At 31.4% G+C, this 15,909-nt stretch overlaps 1 long non-coding RNA gene and 1 pseudogene across 1 annotated transcript; one reads left to right on the top strand and one right to left on the bottom strand.

The window, feature by feature from the left end:
• Positions 1 to 4,694: 4,694 nt before the first annotated feature.
• On the bottom strand, positions 4,695 to 7,782 carry LOC136214128 (uncharacterized). The gene is made up of 4 exons (XR_010681229.1): positions 7,527 to 7,782; positions 6,918 to 7,224; positions 5,611 to 5,698; positions 4,695 to 4,980 (listed from the first exon to the last, which is right to left on the bottom strand). It is a non-coding gene; the product is annotated as an uncharacterized lncRNA (long non-coding RNA).
• A 6,090-nt stretch (positions 7,783 to 13,872) lies between these two features.
• Positions 13,873 to 14,569, top strand: LOC136219212 (uncharacterized; annotated as a pseudogene).
• The last annotated feature ends 1,340 nt before the right edge of the window (positions 14,570 to 15,909 follow it).

The raw sequence follows: 15,909 nt of genomic DNA, 5'->3' as shown, positions 1-15,909 counted from the left end.
GCACCAAGCTCACCACCCCAACCCATCGGGGCTTATAGTCATTCTTTCAGATTAACTCCTACCGGACCAAACCCAATTCATAATCCCGGACCTGGAGAACCACCCCAACCAATTACTGATGAACTTCAACATTAAATAACATGTTATATATCTTGTTTAATTATGTGAAGTTCTATTATATATGAAAATTATGAATACACATCGAATAATATTTTTAGTAATATAATATGCATCTTCATGTTATGATACATTTTCTTTTTCATTATTATTATTATTATTATTATTATTATTAACAATGCTTCATATGAAAAAAAAAATTAATTAAGTCTCTGGACTTTACTTGTTTTAAAAATCAAGCCCATGATCAATTATTTTTCCACACTGAGCAATTGATGATTGATTTTGTTATAGATCTGGCCTTATTTAGAGTTTGGAAGAGGAGAAGATCGATTTTAGAAGAATTTACTCTAAATTAATTTCTGTAATTTCTTGTTACTTTTTACTCTCTATCTATCATAGTCAATAAAACTCTTATTTTTATTTGTCCACGTCAATAAGTCGAATCACTCTAAAGATGTGTGCCGTCCAAACTCGACGGAAAAGTTAAATAAGGACCAAATTCATAACAGAATCAATAAATAAGGGTTCAATATGAAAAAATAATTGATCAAAGACTTTATCTTTAAAACAGTTAAAATTCAGGAGCTTAATTATACTTTTTACCATGAGATCAGTGTGAATCTGTTGATGATAATAAAAACAACATTAGGAAAGATAGAACATGCCTATAATGGAGCAAAGCATATTGCATTCTTCAATTTCACAGCGTAACATCAATTTTTCCTTTTGAATTTTATAAACACTAAATTATTTAAAGTTTTAATTCACTAATTATATATAAATTGTTAGCAATATTTTCAAAATATGCTAAATTCAACCTTGACGCGTGTAGATTTTGAAAGGACGTATCATGAAAATTAGTTCTCAACTAATGTTAATATTTTTGGGTTGTTATTATGCACTTTAAACTTAATTTCTGAAAAGCGAAACGATAGAGTGAATGATTTAAGAATTTAAAAATTCCTCTTGAATTCACAATTCCACTATAAAAAGTTTAACTAGCTCAATTAATAGAGACTATAAAAATAAAATCAACACAATAATTTGGGATCTTTTTCCTTTTTTATTGATATTTATAAATATTTTTTATTATAAATGATGGATTGGAAAAGAAAGCAATAAATTACAACTAAAAATTATGTCAATTATGTTAGCAAAATTGTGTCGGATGCTGGAATTGAGAGCAATTGAAAGCTAAAACAAGGAATTATGCGAACGAAAAACAACAAAATTAAGAAACATATTTGGAAGTAAAAAAAGGAGTGACAATTCGTAGAGACTTGGAGCTGAAATTTGTCTCGTGTGTTCGGATGATTAGTAAGACAGTAATCAAATGGAATTGCAACACAAATGAGATGGAAACAACGATTATGGACTGGAAATTGAAGTGAATACCAAGCTCATAACAAGTCGAAATCAGTTGCAGAAAATCGAGCAAAGATGACATCGAATAAGTTGCAGAAAATCGAGCAAAGATGAAGTCAAATCAGTTGTAGAAAATTGAGCAAAGAAAAACTGAAATCTTAGAAACGATGTCTGAAGTAATTCAAACAATTCAATCATAAAAACTGAAAATTGATACAGATGATGTTTTTTTTTTCAAAAATGAAAGTATAGTAAATGATTTTGCCAAAATTATTGATGTCAACATTTGAAATTCGTGAGTTTGTTAAAGCATGAGATTGTTATCAGAAATTCTCAATTGCTTTTCGAATTCTCTTAACTATTCCAGTGACTTGTCTCTGCTAAAAAAAAATCCAAGTTAAAATTATTGAATAACTATTTGAGATCATTAATTTTACAAGAAATGTTAAATAGTTTAACGATTTTATGTATTGAGAGAAATATGTTACAACATATTGATCTAGACACTATTTTTAGTGATTCTACGTCTACAAATGCTTATAGATAATGTTTTGTATGAACAACTCGGTATTTAATTTTGAAATTAGAGTTTTGAACCACTTTAGAAGTTGACTAATTAAACCTCTAATAGTGGTGTTTTGTGAAAACATGTTTGAAAGAGCTTATTGGGTCCAAAAAGCTAATTTTGAAGGATATTTTTACCTCTAATTACTACTCTTTAACTCCAAATAAAATATAGTCATAAAATATAATTGTCCTTATTTGTCATTTTATACAAACATCTATTAGCAATCAGCTAAGTTTTACAAAACAAGTTTACACAATCAGCTAATCAAATCAGCTAACCCAGCTAACCGCTAATATAATCAGCTAACAACTATATGCCAAACAGTGCCTTTATCTTATTGTAGGCTTGCTTCAGGACCTACATGAATCAGCTACATCAATATTAATAATAAAATATAGGATAAGATTCCCAATATCATTTTTAGTACGTACAAATTTACCTCTAACATATAAAATGGTAAAATGTTATTCTTAACATTGTGAAGTATACTTGAAAAAAAACCCCATTGTGAAGTAGGATCAATATTATTCTTACCTCGTAAAAAATTTGAACAGGTTGGTTTACCGTTATTTAAGTTGTTATTTAACTGTCACGTCGTATTTTTAAAACATAAATTATGTTTAAAGTGTTCACAGTGTTACTAACACAGTTATAAAAATTCTGAGCAATTAAGTTTACCCCATATAAATTTATTGCAAAAAAAAAACTGCCTAAAATATTTACTACATTATTAACACAGTTACAAACAACGTAGCAAGGTGCACAAAGCTACTTCAATTTATTAATAAACTTGTTTATAATGTATGGTGTGACAGTCAAATTACGTTAACCAACATATTCAAGTTTTCTACCAGGCAGTGGTAAAATTTATCTTAGTTATCAATGTTAGAAGTAAAATTTTATCATTTCGGGCGTTAGGGATAAACGTGCACTTCTCATAAGAATTGGAACAAAATTGAGCCTTATCCCTTAAATATATATCATTCATTCTAGGGATAAGGTGCAAAAATACCTCATAACGTTTATGGCTAGAAACAATTTTACCTTTAACGTCTAAAATGGTGCAACTATACCCCTAAATATTAGCAGTTAAGGACAAATTTACCCTTAACGTTGATAAATTGCACCATTTTAAACGTTAAAAATAAAATTGACCCAATTTACCCTTTCATTCTATATATCTATTTATTTTTTTATTTGGACAAAAGCATATTGAGGCAACCTTTTTCTTTTGTGATATATGATTAATTCTAATTGCACACATTAAGTTCTTAATCATCAAAAAGGTTAGTTCTAAACAAATAAACTTATTATTCATTTTATATGCATATTTGAAATTCTCTTTATAATGCATTTTTTCTATCTGTAGATCAAAATTTCGTACTAATTAAGAATCAGAACGTGTTTCGAGGAGTCTCCCTACATGCAAATGCCTCTTGGGTTTGTATGGTGTACAACTTAAATTCCACAAATTATAGTGAGGTTGTCGGGACTCAAACCCTCGACCGTTTGATTCAAGAGAATCTGATATCATATTATTGAATCAATTGAACTGAAAGCTCGAGCTGATAGTTAAAACCTAATCATAAATCTTATATCAATCTCTAACAAGATTGACTTATTTAAGAAGAGCCGACGTTTTAGCTGTTGTTACAGGCAGAATCCAAGTGGACCAAATCCAATTCATAACCTTTGATTAATTAGCATCCCTAATTAATTCCATAGCTTAATGCATTATTTGCTCCATGAACTTGTCTAAAAAGCTTGATTGGCTTCCTGAACTTTCAAAATGTCTTGATAGCTTCCTGAACTTGCATAAAATATTCAGTTAGCCCCCTGAACTTGAGCAAAACACTACAAGAAATCACTCTTTTTATGGGGAAAATCCAGTGGGGAAATATTATTCGCCACTAAAATTAATAGATTTGTGGGAATTCTTATTTCGCCACTGTTCATGAGATTTCAGTGTGGAATTTATTTGTTCCCCACATAAAATGATATATTAGTGGAGAACCAATATATTCGACACAAGAACATAATATATAGTGGCAAAAGCGTACACTACAAGAAAACAGCTAGTTAGCTACCGCGATATTGGTAGCTGATGTAGTAGCTAAAGCGGTTTACCGACTGAATTTAGCAGTTTACCGACCAAACACATTCAGTCGATAAGTCCTTAGTCGCTAGTGAACCACCGACTATTTCCGACGACAGTCGCAGACTATAGCGACTGTTCGATTTAGTCGCTGAGCAGTCGCAATCTTTACCGACCAAACTTTGCGACCAAAAGTAGTCGCTAATGGACTAGGTCAACACACAAACTAATCAGAGTACCGACGAATTGCTGACAGAAAATCTGTCGGTAATATACTGTGATGACAAATTTCATTATTTGATTGTAATAATCAATTTTATATATAATAATAACTGTAATTAGGATTATTAAATACAATTGTAAACATATTTTAACATTCACAATAAGTTAACCAAAATAAACAATATTCACGAAAATTATAAATATATTAAAGAATAATTAATATTTGAAGTTTAAATGTCATAATATATAATGCAACTCACATGATATCATAATCAAGATTAACCTAACATATTAGGTAAAAATTTATATCAAATTATGCCAAAATATATCTAAGAGCTATATGAGCTAATAAATCGGTCTTGTCTTTCACTTGCTGTAGATGCGCTAATAAATTGGTTTTGTCCGCATAAAAGCCATCAAGGCGCTCCCGTACGGTCTCGTATGTGTTTCTTATCCCTTGAATTTCAGTAGTAGCACCTAAATTGGATGGACCAACAGAACTTGAAGATGATGCTCTTGAATTTCAACGGGAGGTTTGGGGCACGTCCCTTCCTAAGACACCAAAGTAACAATAACTTGGTGTCAGACACCTTGTCACTGTCTGGTTTACCTGTGACAGAATAGCATATGAACTTATGTATCAATCAAAGAAGAACGAGTCCTTAATATATTTATTAAGCAAAGAACTGCACCTAGTGTCCACATAGTTAGAAATCTCAAACCAAAAATTTCTATCCTGCACTTCCTCTAATCAAGTATATATCCTCTCAATGGGAAGATCAAACAGTCTACAAAAGTCCGCTTGTGTAATTTCAAAAGGCAAATTACACAAACAAAATCAAATACAATGTTTCTCATAGGCATCCTCCCCTAACTGAAACATAGTAAAGAACTCATAAACTAATATAGGATAAATACAAAAGCTAATTCCAACTAAGAATTCCCACCCTAAATTGACAGCCATCTCCCTCACACCCATATCCAACCCAACCTGCTCTAACACTCGAAAATCAAAATATTTTGGGGCATTCAAAGGTAGTGAAGCATGTAGTAAGAAACATACAACTAAACCCCAACAACCTAAAACTATATGCATATCAAGAACTGAAACATAACAGCATAAGTATAGGGATAGTCATCTACTATAGAGATGCAAAATCTTCAGTATAAAGATTGTGAAGATGAAGTCATATATACTTGGGTAAAAACACAAATGAAGCATGATAGATGTGCTGAATACCTGTTCTAATTGCTTTATAAACTCTGCAGATTTTGGATCATCTGGAAATATGTCAAGTTCCTTCATTGCATATAATGCCCCAATTTCCCTGTTGAAAATGAAAGATTTCCATTAGCATTTATGATTACAAAGAGACTGGACAGAACAGAAGTAGGGAATACCTATTGCTGACAACAAAAACACTACTAAATGTATCACATCCAATAACATATTCATTAGAGGCAGTCAGGTTAGTCGACTCTAAGTCTAAGGGGCCGAATTGGTTAGGACTGCTGGTGGGCAATATCCTGGATATCAGTAACAGCTTTAAGTGTTTCAAGATTGTCCATGAACGAAGAACAGCAAACACCCTGGCACATAAACTTGCGGCTTGGGGCTTAACCTTGGATCATCCGGAAATTTTCATTGCTGATTTCCCTTATTTTATCTCTAATTGTATCTGTACTGATATAAATGTCTGATGTTTTAATACAAGTCTGGTTTTCTATCAAAAAATAAAATAAGCTTCTCCTTCTCCCACTGACTTTTCAAGTATATAGAATCTGGTTTTGCAATAACTTGAGAAATGGGAGCTGATTGTGAAGGCGAAGGTTTGGCAGCTCTAGGAGGAAGAGGCGTTGGGTGAACCTCAATATTGGCATTACCATAAAAGGAATAACCACATTAGAAATTTGGAGGTTATTCGAAATCTTTTCCCAAATTCAGGACAGTGAACTGAATAAACTTCATGTCCATACTCCATAATATGAATATAACTACACTTGTTAAGAACATTTTAACTTACATGGCATCAAATACTCTTCTGTGCCACTTCTTTATCATTATCAGTTGCATACAAGTACTATTTAAGTATAATCAGCAACTTGGAGAAGAGGAATTTATATATCACAACCCAACTTGTTGAGATTAAGGCTCCATGATCTCTAATTAGCTACCAATTATGATTTTCTCTCCAGCTAAGCTTCAAACAAGATTAATAATTATGTTGGCCTAAGTTGCATATCAGTAATGGCTACGACTATGAGCCCTAGAGTTCTTATATTACTCTCTATTGTGCTCAATAAAATCAAATGAGTCAACCTTGATTCAAATCTCATTACTCTTTCAATTGAAGAAAGTAAATTTTCGATTTTAGTTTTTGGTTCCTATATGAGTTGAAGTCCATAGGGGAATTCAAACAAAAGCATTGGATGCAAATGAATAGTTCTTACAAAATTATGCACGCCCAAACCAATTCCAACTTACAGCTGAAAGGAAGTGAAATTGAACAAATGATTAACTTAAGAAACGAGGAAAATAACAAGTACCAGGTGGCAATGGCAGTGGCAGTGGCGATGGTGGTGTTTGAATCAGAGGTGCTGGTTGAGATCGATGATGACAGAGTTGCAATTAGCTTTAGTGAAATTTAGTGTTCTTTTGCTCAGGATACAGCGCACCTCGTAAGTTCATCATCCAAATTGTGTAATTGGAGAAGTCGAAGAACATACTATACGTCTCCCGTCCCATTCTCACCGCCATCATTTCTCTTTCTCTCTTTCCCTTCCCCTTTCTCTTTTTCTTTCTTTTTCCTTCTGTTTTTGACAGTCTCGTTCCCTGCAAATCCCCATCCTTGCTCTGCCAAAAAACCTCCATTTTAATTTTGAAGTTTTTGTTATGTTTCCCCAAAATGTTATACTCAGACCAATGCACAAGACTTCCCATCAGTATCCATACACAAAGCAATATAAATCAACACAATAAGCACAGAAGAAATCTAAAGACAAAATTTCATTAAAATAAGAGAACCATTCTAATCAGACAGAAGGAGATCTCACGCAAAGATAATGAAAACCACCAATCTCACACCCGACCCACAAATTAATATATTATGGCAGAGGAATCTCAAACAACACAAAAAATATAAATTGAAAACTTACATGATAGAGTGAAGACCGAGCTTCTGAAGAAATGAGAAGTTCAGAGGTCTAAAAGATGGATTAGGTCGGAGAAGAAGAGAGGAGATGGATTAGGTCGGTGAAGAAGAGAGGAAAGGATTAGCTTGAGGGCTTAGATCGGAGAAGATGCCGCCTGAAAAGAGCGATATTAGACTGGAACAGAAGAATGGTTAGGTTGGAGAGCACATAAGAGTGAAACCGCCGCTGCCGCCTTGTCGAGATCGAAGAGGAGAAGAGGGTAAAGGGATGGATTTAGGGTTTTACCTTTATCTTTTCTCCTTTTATATTTATTATTTCTTTTTTCTTTATTTTTTCTGTCTTATTTACTTTTTCTTCCTTTTTTATTTGGCTAAAACAGGCGTAAATTTTACCTTCATGCTCAGCGATTAGGAAAATTCATTAGCGACCGAAACCGTCGCAATGTAGTGACCAATTTTGATCTGGTAGCTAAATTTGGTAGCTAAATTTAGTAGCTAACTAACTGTTTTCTTGTAGTGATCTTTTCTGTTTTCATAAAAATAGTCTTATTTTTTCCCAAGTCTTAAGCATAAAAATTAACAGGGCAACATGAAATGGAGAGTTGAGGCTGCTCTTCATATGTTGCTTAAAAGGAGCTGTTAACTATGAAAAAAAAGTGGTGAAGTTTGTACCGTTTTTTGAAGTGGGTGATAATGTGTCAATATTCTGGTTTTTGAGCTTCTTAACTTATATGTTGTTATTTTTATTTTGCCATTCCATTTATACATTATTTTTTACAAGGTTTTATGGTTGTGTTGAATTTCATTATTGGGGTTTTTGTTTCGATGTTCCTTCTCTTCCACTTCAGTCTACTTAAGAAGAATTATGGTCCTTTGGTTAATAGGCAATAAGTCTTTTACAGTTTCCTAAATTTAATTTAGGATCTTTGCAATGGAATACACTTAGTTTGAATGTATCCTATACATATTTTCTTTATTTTTTTCCATGGGGTTTTAGGCCCTGCAGTTCATCATATCCCACCAGTTGAAAAAGAAAGGACTATTATATATGTTCTAGATTCTGAAATGTTAGATTTGACCAATTTATACAAAAATGAAGACGGTATTTAACTCATGGATCAATGGAGTTGCGTTGAGAACTCTTGGATTTTTTGCAGCTAATTTATCAAATTGTTCTCAACTATAAAGAACTGTGCGATCTGTGAAGGCAAGCATGGGTTAACTGCAAAGAATGAAATGTTTGATGTAGATGCATATAGTACACTGCTCTTAGCAAGAAATCTTAGCTATATGAATATGATACTGAATAAATTGAATTTTGTCTGAATCAGATTTAAGTTATGCATGATTTTATACCAATTTTTTTTATCAGCATTTTATAATTCCGCAGTTTGTAAAGTGAGAGAATATTGTCTAATAATTTCTTTGTTTTAAAATTCTATGTTATTTTTGTGTTGTTACAGTTGTGGAAATGAAATCTCTTTATAAATTCAGTTTCAAAGTAAGAAAAATACAAAAGTTTAACAATTTCAACATAAATTAGAAGATATAAAAAGAAGTTTTTAACAATTGCAACATATTGATTCTAACATAGAAAAAGAAACAACATTAAGAAAAATAGTGAAATTTGAAAAAATATTTTCATGTTGCAGCAAGTGTAAATAACCATTAAAACCATTACACATTTATTTATTTAAAACTAATACACATGAATTTAAAGTCTTATAGAATACATCAATTTCTCATTGGTAATACTCTATTTGTACCCAAAAAAAAAAATACTCTATTATATCAATTTCTCATAGTGGAAAACAATATTTCATACAAATTATTAAATATGAAATCAACATTGGCATTCGTAAGAATTATGAGATATCGACATTCATTCGTATAAGGTTTTTAATATAATTTTATTTAATTTATTACTTTTGTCTTAATATTATTAAGAACATTGATAAAATGTGATATAGAGAATGTTCTAGGTGTAAAACTTGCGAAAATCGGGATATGTAATTACTTTGATTAACTTTTTCTCAGCTAGAAAAATATTGCCAATGATATACAACTAATTAGCTCTATCAATCATATTTGGTCTTGCCGTTAATTATCTTAGGGGAATAATAGCCATAGTTTAGTTTCTAAATTACTAGGTTGCAATGAAAAAAGGTGCAATAAAAAAATATCAATTTTAGGTTACTAGATACGTTGGTAATCCATCCAATGTATATCTTTTAAACTTCCATAGTTTTGAATATAGTTTTCCAACTTCCAGAAAAAAGAAAAAACTTGAAGTTTTACTACCGTTGCTTTATCATATTTGATCTTGCATTGTACTTTATTGTTTTTATGAACACCGATGTGCACGAATTACTAGAATTCAATGATAGTTTTAGAAGCTCAAACTCAACAGTCCTATCAAGAACAAACAAATTGTCACACCCGACCCTAGACGACCTCAATCGGTATCGGGCGTGAAATAGAAAGATTATAATCAACACTTAAGAGTCTCCAATTTATCCCAATATCATAATATCATATTATATTACAATTGGCAAACCTCTCCTAATCGGTCGGTAACCTTCTCTATATCCTGTACTTTCTCACCTAAAAACATTAAAACATTTAAGAACGTGAGAGAAAAATCTCAGTAAGAAACTATCAGCCATAAAAACCAACTTTACTTAACATAGCTACATATATACATTGATAAAGGGATTTAATCAAAACCTTATAAAATATTGTAATCAAATAAGTGTTTTATCAAACCAACTCGTATTCAATCAAACGTAAAACCTTATATCAAAATCAATCATAACCGAAAACATAATCCAAATGAACGTAAAACATTGTATCCATCCTCGAGTTTCTCCCCTTAAGTATCAATCCATAACGACATATATAGTCGAGACGTCTCTTAACATTGCCTATCCTATATGGTCTTACCCAACACTTCGCTGCCATACCCAATAGGTCTTCAGACTGTGTACACAGGCCATGTCCCTCACTGAACATGGTCTTCAAATATAAAACCATCGATCCGGATTAGTCTAGATGGATATAAAATCATAAAATCATAAAATCATAATGTGTTCAAATATCATTTCACAATCAAATTCCAAACTATTTCATAACCATAAATCATTTGGCTTCAATTAGCCCCTTTGTATCATAAAAATTATATTTGGACTTCAATCTAAAATAATAACAACAATAACCGCAACAGATTTCTCAATCCAAAAACAATTCGTAAGAAATCATCAAATTCATTTTGTTCAATATAGATATATATTGAAACCAAAAACATATATGTATATATGTAAATCAACCAAATCAAGCCTTAAATCAATATAATCAAGTAAAATCTGAAATTCACATAGAAGCATAGTCAATAGCTTCATTTGAACCATAATTGCACAAGAAAAAACAAAATCATGAAAAACCCTAATTTTACAAAATTCCTGCATAACCCTAAAATATCAATTTCTGAAAATTCTTTGATTATATATATATATATCTATATACATAAAACTCAAAATATAGTTGATAGTTACTTACTTGGCTACTAATTGAAGAAAATACAACCGATCGATTCTCCTCTAAATTCTGCCTAAGATGTTTTTCCTCCAAACACTTCCGAAACTCAAAAATTCTTTGGTTATGACTTAGAAATATACATAAGGATACTATGTTTTAAATTTCGAGTGATTCGGACGGTCGAATCTCCGTAAATCAAAAAAACAGTGGAGAAACGGTTCAGAGAAAACTGATGAATTTGAAATGAATAGAAAAAGAAAAAGAAAATAAAAGAAAGATAAGGATGATCGTAGTTCACCTCCAGCGAATTTGGAATATATATCCAAATCTAGCAAATATCCAGTTTGATCCTCCATCTTTATATAATCTTTTAAAAATTATTCTAAACTTTTAATTTACACATAAAACCATCAAATTAACTCCAAACTTTTTCTATAGCATCAAATAAAAATCACACACCTCATGATTATAATATATATTACTATCAAGGTATAAATTCTAGAAATTTAGATACGGACGTGATAATTCTCCCCACCTTAAGAAATTTCGTCCTCGAAATTCATATTCTCTAATTTATCTTAATATCCTTTCGAAATCATGATTCCTCATAATCATCATAAGATTTATATAACTCTCAACAATTGTAAACCTCAATCCGATAAAGTTCGATAATAGATCTGCAATTTGAATTCGGATATCATTTATTCCAATTAAGATTCCATAACTTATTAAACTCATATCATAATCTCCAATTTATAATCAACCTCCAAAATAATTAATTGAAATCTCCACATTTTCGCTTTCTTAATCACATATATATTAACTTCAAAACTCATCATATCATTTCAAAGTCTCATAACCTTACTTCACATCTGAGATACATATATTTTTCAGCTAACTATTAAACTCTCAAATATCAATTCCAAGTCATACCAAGGAGAAAAATCAAAACAAAAACCAAATTCTGGTTTAAACCTAAAATGACCTACATATTCCGTTTATAGTCTAACTTCTTCATACGGAGTCCGAATAAGACGATTCAGAAACCCTAGAAACGTAAGATAAAAATAAACAACTTTCATTTAGGACTTCATGACAGATTCGACCTATATCTGGTCGAAAAATACATCACAATATTCAGGTACGAATCTGATTTAGCACCTATATAGACAATTCTCTATATCTCTAGCTCAAAGTTATGCCTTACTCATAACCCATATCACCAAATATCAAATAATTTACTATTTTTCATACACCTAGATATTGCTAACCCTCAAATCTCATTTTTACACCTCATTAGCTAGTTACTCAATCCTCGAAAAATTCCAAATTATTTCTTAGCTTTCACCAAATATTCATATTCCTCAATTACTATCAACCTTAGGTCCGAAGAATTTAACCTAGAGCTTTGATACCAAACTGTCACACCCGACCCTAGACGACCTCAATCGGCATCTCGGTCGGTAACCTTCTCTATATCCTGTACTTTCTCACCTAAAAACATTAAAACATTTAAAAACGTGAGAGAAAAATCTCAGTAAGAAACTATCAGCCATAAAAACCAACTTTACTTAACATAGCTACATATATACATTGATAAAGGGATTTAATCAAAACCTTATAAAATATTGTAATCAAATAAGTGTTTTATCAAACCAACTCGTATTCAATCAAACGTAAAACCTTATATCAAAATCAATCATAACCGAAAACATAATCCAAATGAACGTAAAACATTGTATCCATCCTCGAGTTTCTCCCCTTAAGTATCAATCCATAACCACATATATAGTCGAGACGTCTCTTAACATTGCCTATCCCATATGGTCTTACACAACACTTCGCTGCCATACCCAATAGGTCTTCAGACTATGTACACAGGTCATGTCCCTCACTGAACATGGTCTTCAAATATAAAACCACCGATCCGGATTACTCTAGATGGATATAAAATCATAAAATCATAATGTGTTCAAATATCCTTTCACAAACAAATTCTGATCCTCCATCTTTATATAATCTTTTAAAAATTATTGTAAACTTTTAATTTACACATAAAACTATCAAATTAACTCCAAACTTTTTCTATAGCATCAAATAAAAATCACACACCTCATGATTATAATATATATTACTATCAAGGTATAAATTCTAGAAATTTAGACACGGACGTGACACAAATGAATCCGCTTAGGTAGCATAATCTAAAAACCATGTTCAAATAAAAGTATTACTGTTTAAAGTAAACTTTTTGAATATAACTTATTTTTTCCAGAGTGATTTTTTAATAAAAAAAAGTAGAAAATTATTTCAGGTACTAATTTATTTTTATTTGTGCATCTATAACTATAGCTTCTCTTCCAAAATTTAAGGTAAAATATCCTGTTTTTCTCATGTTGGTTTTTATAAAATTCACTTGGGTGCATCTATTATATATATAAAGTGTGGAACAAAAGTAACACTTGTCGAGAAATTAGAGAATTAACATGCTGATGTGGCTTCATATTAAAAGAGCTTGCTGATGTGTCATTTTCTAAATTAATGTGTTTTTATAATTAATTAAATTGTAATTCGTATATATCACTTCCAACGGAAAAAAAAACAAAAACAAAAAAGGTTGCATCTTCCATAAAATAACACTCTCATTAGTCGGTTAGACTTCTCTCACACCAACACTAGCTTTCCTTATCTTATCTATCGCTTACAAATTCTATTATGTATATCACATTACGGTTTCAATCAGTAGAGTTGTATTAGATCTAAACTTCAATTAAGGTTTTCCCAAAGATATCACAACATTTGTATATATATATACCATGTGTTTTAGATCAGTCGGAGCAGAAGCTGTTGGCTTCTTTCGAAGTTTCATGCATTTCTTATTTCCTTTCTTTTCAATTAGCAAATCACAATTTTTTTTTCCGTCTCCAGTTGATCCAACAATCACTGATGATTCTGTTGACAGCTATTTGGAAGAGGTTTGCCCGCACTTGTGAATCAGACTTTACTTTAATCCCGAATGGAATACTTCTTATTTTAGGTTCAGCAAAAGATATTGACAAGAGATGTGACTGCAGAGGATGAAATTGCTGACTCTGTATTTGTGCAGTCATATATTCCAAAGACATTAGATAACGTGAAGAATGCGGAGGAAGATGTGATACGTATAACAAGTGGGAAGGATACTGGAGATATGTACTACAAAACCATTACAGGATTGAAGGGGAGTCTTTCTAAAGTTGAAGAGAACCCATTAAATTCTTGTGTGAATAAGGATGGCGAAAGCCAAGAGGGTGAAGAATCCGAGTCTGAGTCGGGGGAAGATGAAGATGAAGAGAATTCAAGCGATTCAGAATTTGAGAAAGAGGATAACAGTGTTGATAAAAAAAAAAAGCTGCCAGAAAAGAGAATAAGAAGAAAGTAAAAGAAGAGAAAAGAGAAGCTCGGAAGACGAAAACCCCAAAAGCCGTAAAGAAAAGAAAGAAGAAAATGGCGAAAGCCAAGAAGACCCGATAAATAAATCCTATAGCAGCATTTGCCTATTCCTTCATGCATTGCAGATGGTAGAGTAGTGAAGTTAATTTATTATCACAAGTTTTTTGGGTTTAATCTGGTAATGTCACTTTACAAGGCGGGAATGTAAATCATGTAAGAGCATTATTTTCTTCCATGTAACTTAAGTCTAACTGACTAACGAGTCGAGGACATTGGCTAAATGGATTTTTGTTAGTGGCCATGAATGGGGCAGAGATTCTTGTCCCCATTTTGGGAATATACATTATATTAAAATTGGTTACTTTGAGAATAATTATAAGTCTCAATTAATATTTAAATAGTGCAACATATAAAATGTAGGGATAAGGGTTGATACTAATGTTTTTTTTTGAAAGATGATCTTAACATACTGTATAAATTTACTTTTATTTAATGAAAAATTTAAATAGACTGGTTCGATAAAGACAAGGGAACGAAAAAGAACTGGAGAGAAAACTGATACAACGTCATATATATTGCAACATGGCCTTTTTTTCTTATCTCGGTATGCTTATCTGTGTTGCAGATTTCAGTTCAGTTTCTTTCATGTTCGATCATCTGTTCCCGTGTTAGTTTACCTCAATTTCACTTCTTCACTTAATGTAGAAAGCAATAGATCCAATCCAGATCGAAGTTCTATGATCGATGATTTAAAAAATACAGCAGTTGCAGAAGAACATTTGAGTTGAGCTTAAAGTTAATAACAATTCCCTTGGAGCAAGTCCTAAGGGAAATCGAAATAGCACAATATCGGCTCCACAAACTGAAGAATAAACTAGACTTGGCGATATCGGAAAATGCTGCTAAATTTTCCTCCGATGGTAGAGGAATTCTATTGACAAAAATACAAGGACATAATACTGTGTAAACAACTTGTATTTTCTAGAAAAATGATCAACAAAAAGAGTTATCACAATAGAGTAACTATTTTAGAAAGTTTATATGCCAATAAATGACAAAAGATAAAATTCGTACACTGATGAGGTTGCTAAATTTAAGGGTAAAGTTCAAATAAAACCTCTGTGATTTCACTAATTTTCATATAAAGGACTGTGGTTTACTTTTTGTCAAAACGAAGACTGGGGTTTTCAAATTTAGCAAAATAAGGATCTTTTCGATTGATACTATTAAAATCACCCTTTACGACTTCAAAAATGACATATTTTAAAAACTACTAATATTCTAAGCAATTTTAATTCTTCAACTTTTTTATTTTGAGATTATTTTCTAAAATCGAAAATGTAGTTCCATAAAAAATATGGCATTGAACAACTTTAATTCTTGAAAATTTTCATTTTCAGGTCGTTAAAGATAGTTTTAAT

Source organism: Euphorbia lathyris, chromosome 1, assembly GCF_963576675.1.
Source record: "Euphorbia lathyris chromosome 1, ddEupLath1.1, whole genome shotgun sequence".
Lineage (NCBI taxonomy): Eukaryota > Viridiplantae > Streptophyta > Magnoliopsida > Malpighiales > Euphorbiaceae > Euphorbia > Euphorbia lathyris.
The sequence above is the reverse complement of the archived record's forward strand: the minus strand, read 5'-3'. Positions and strand labels throughout refer to the sequence as shown.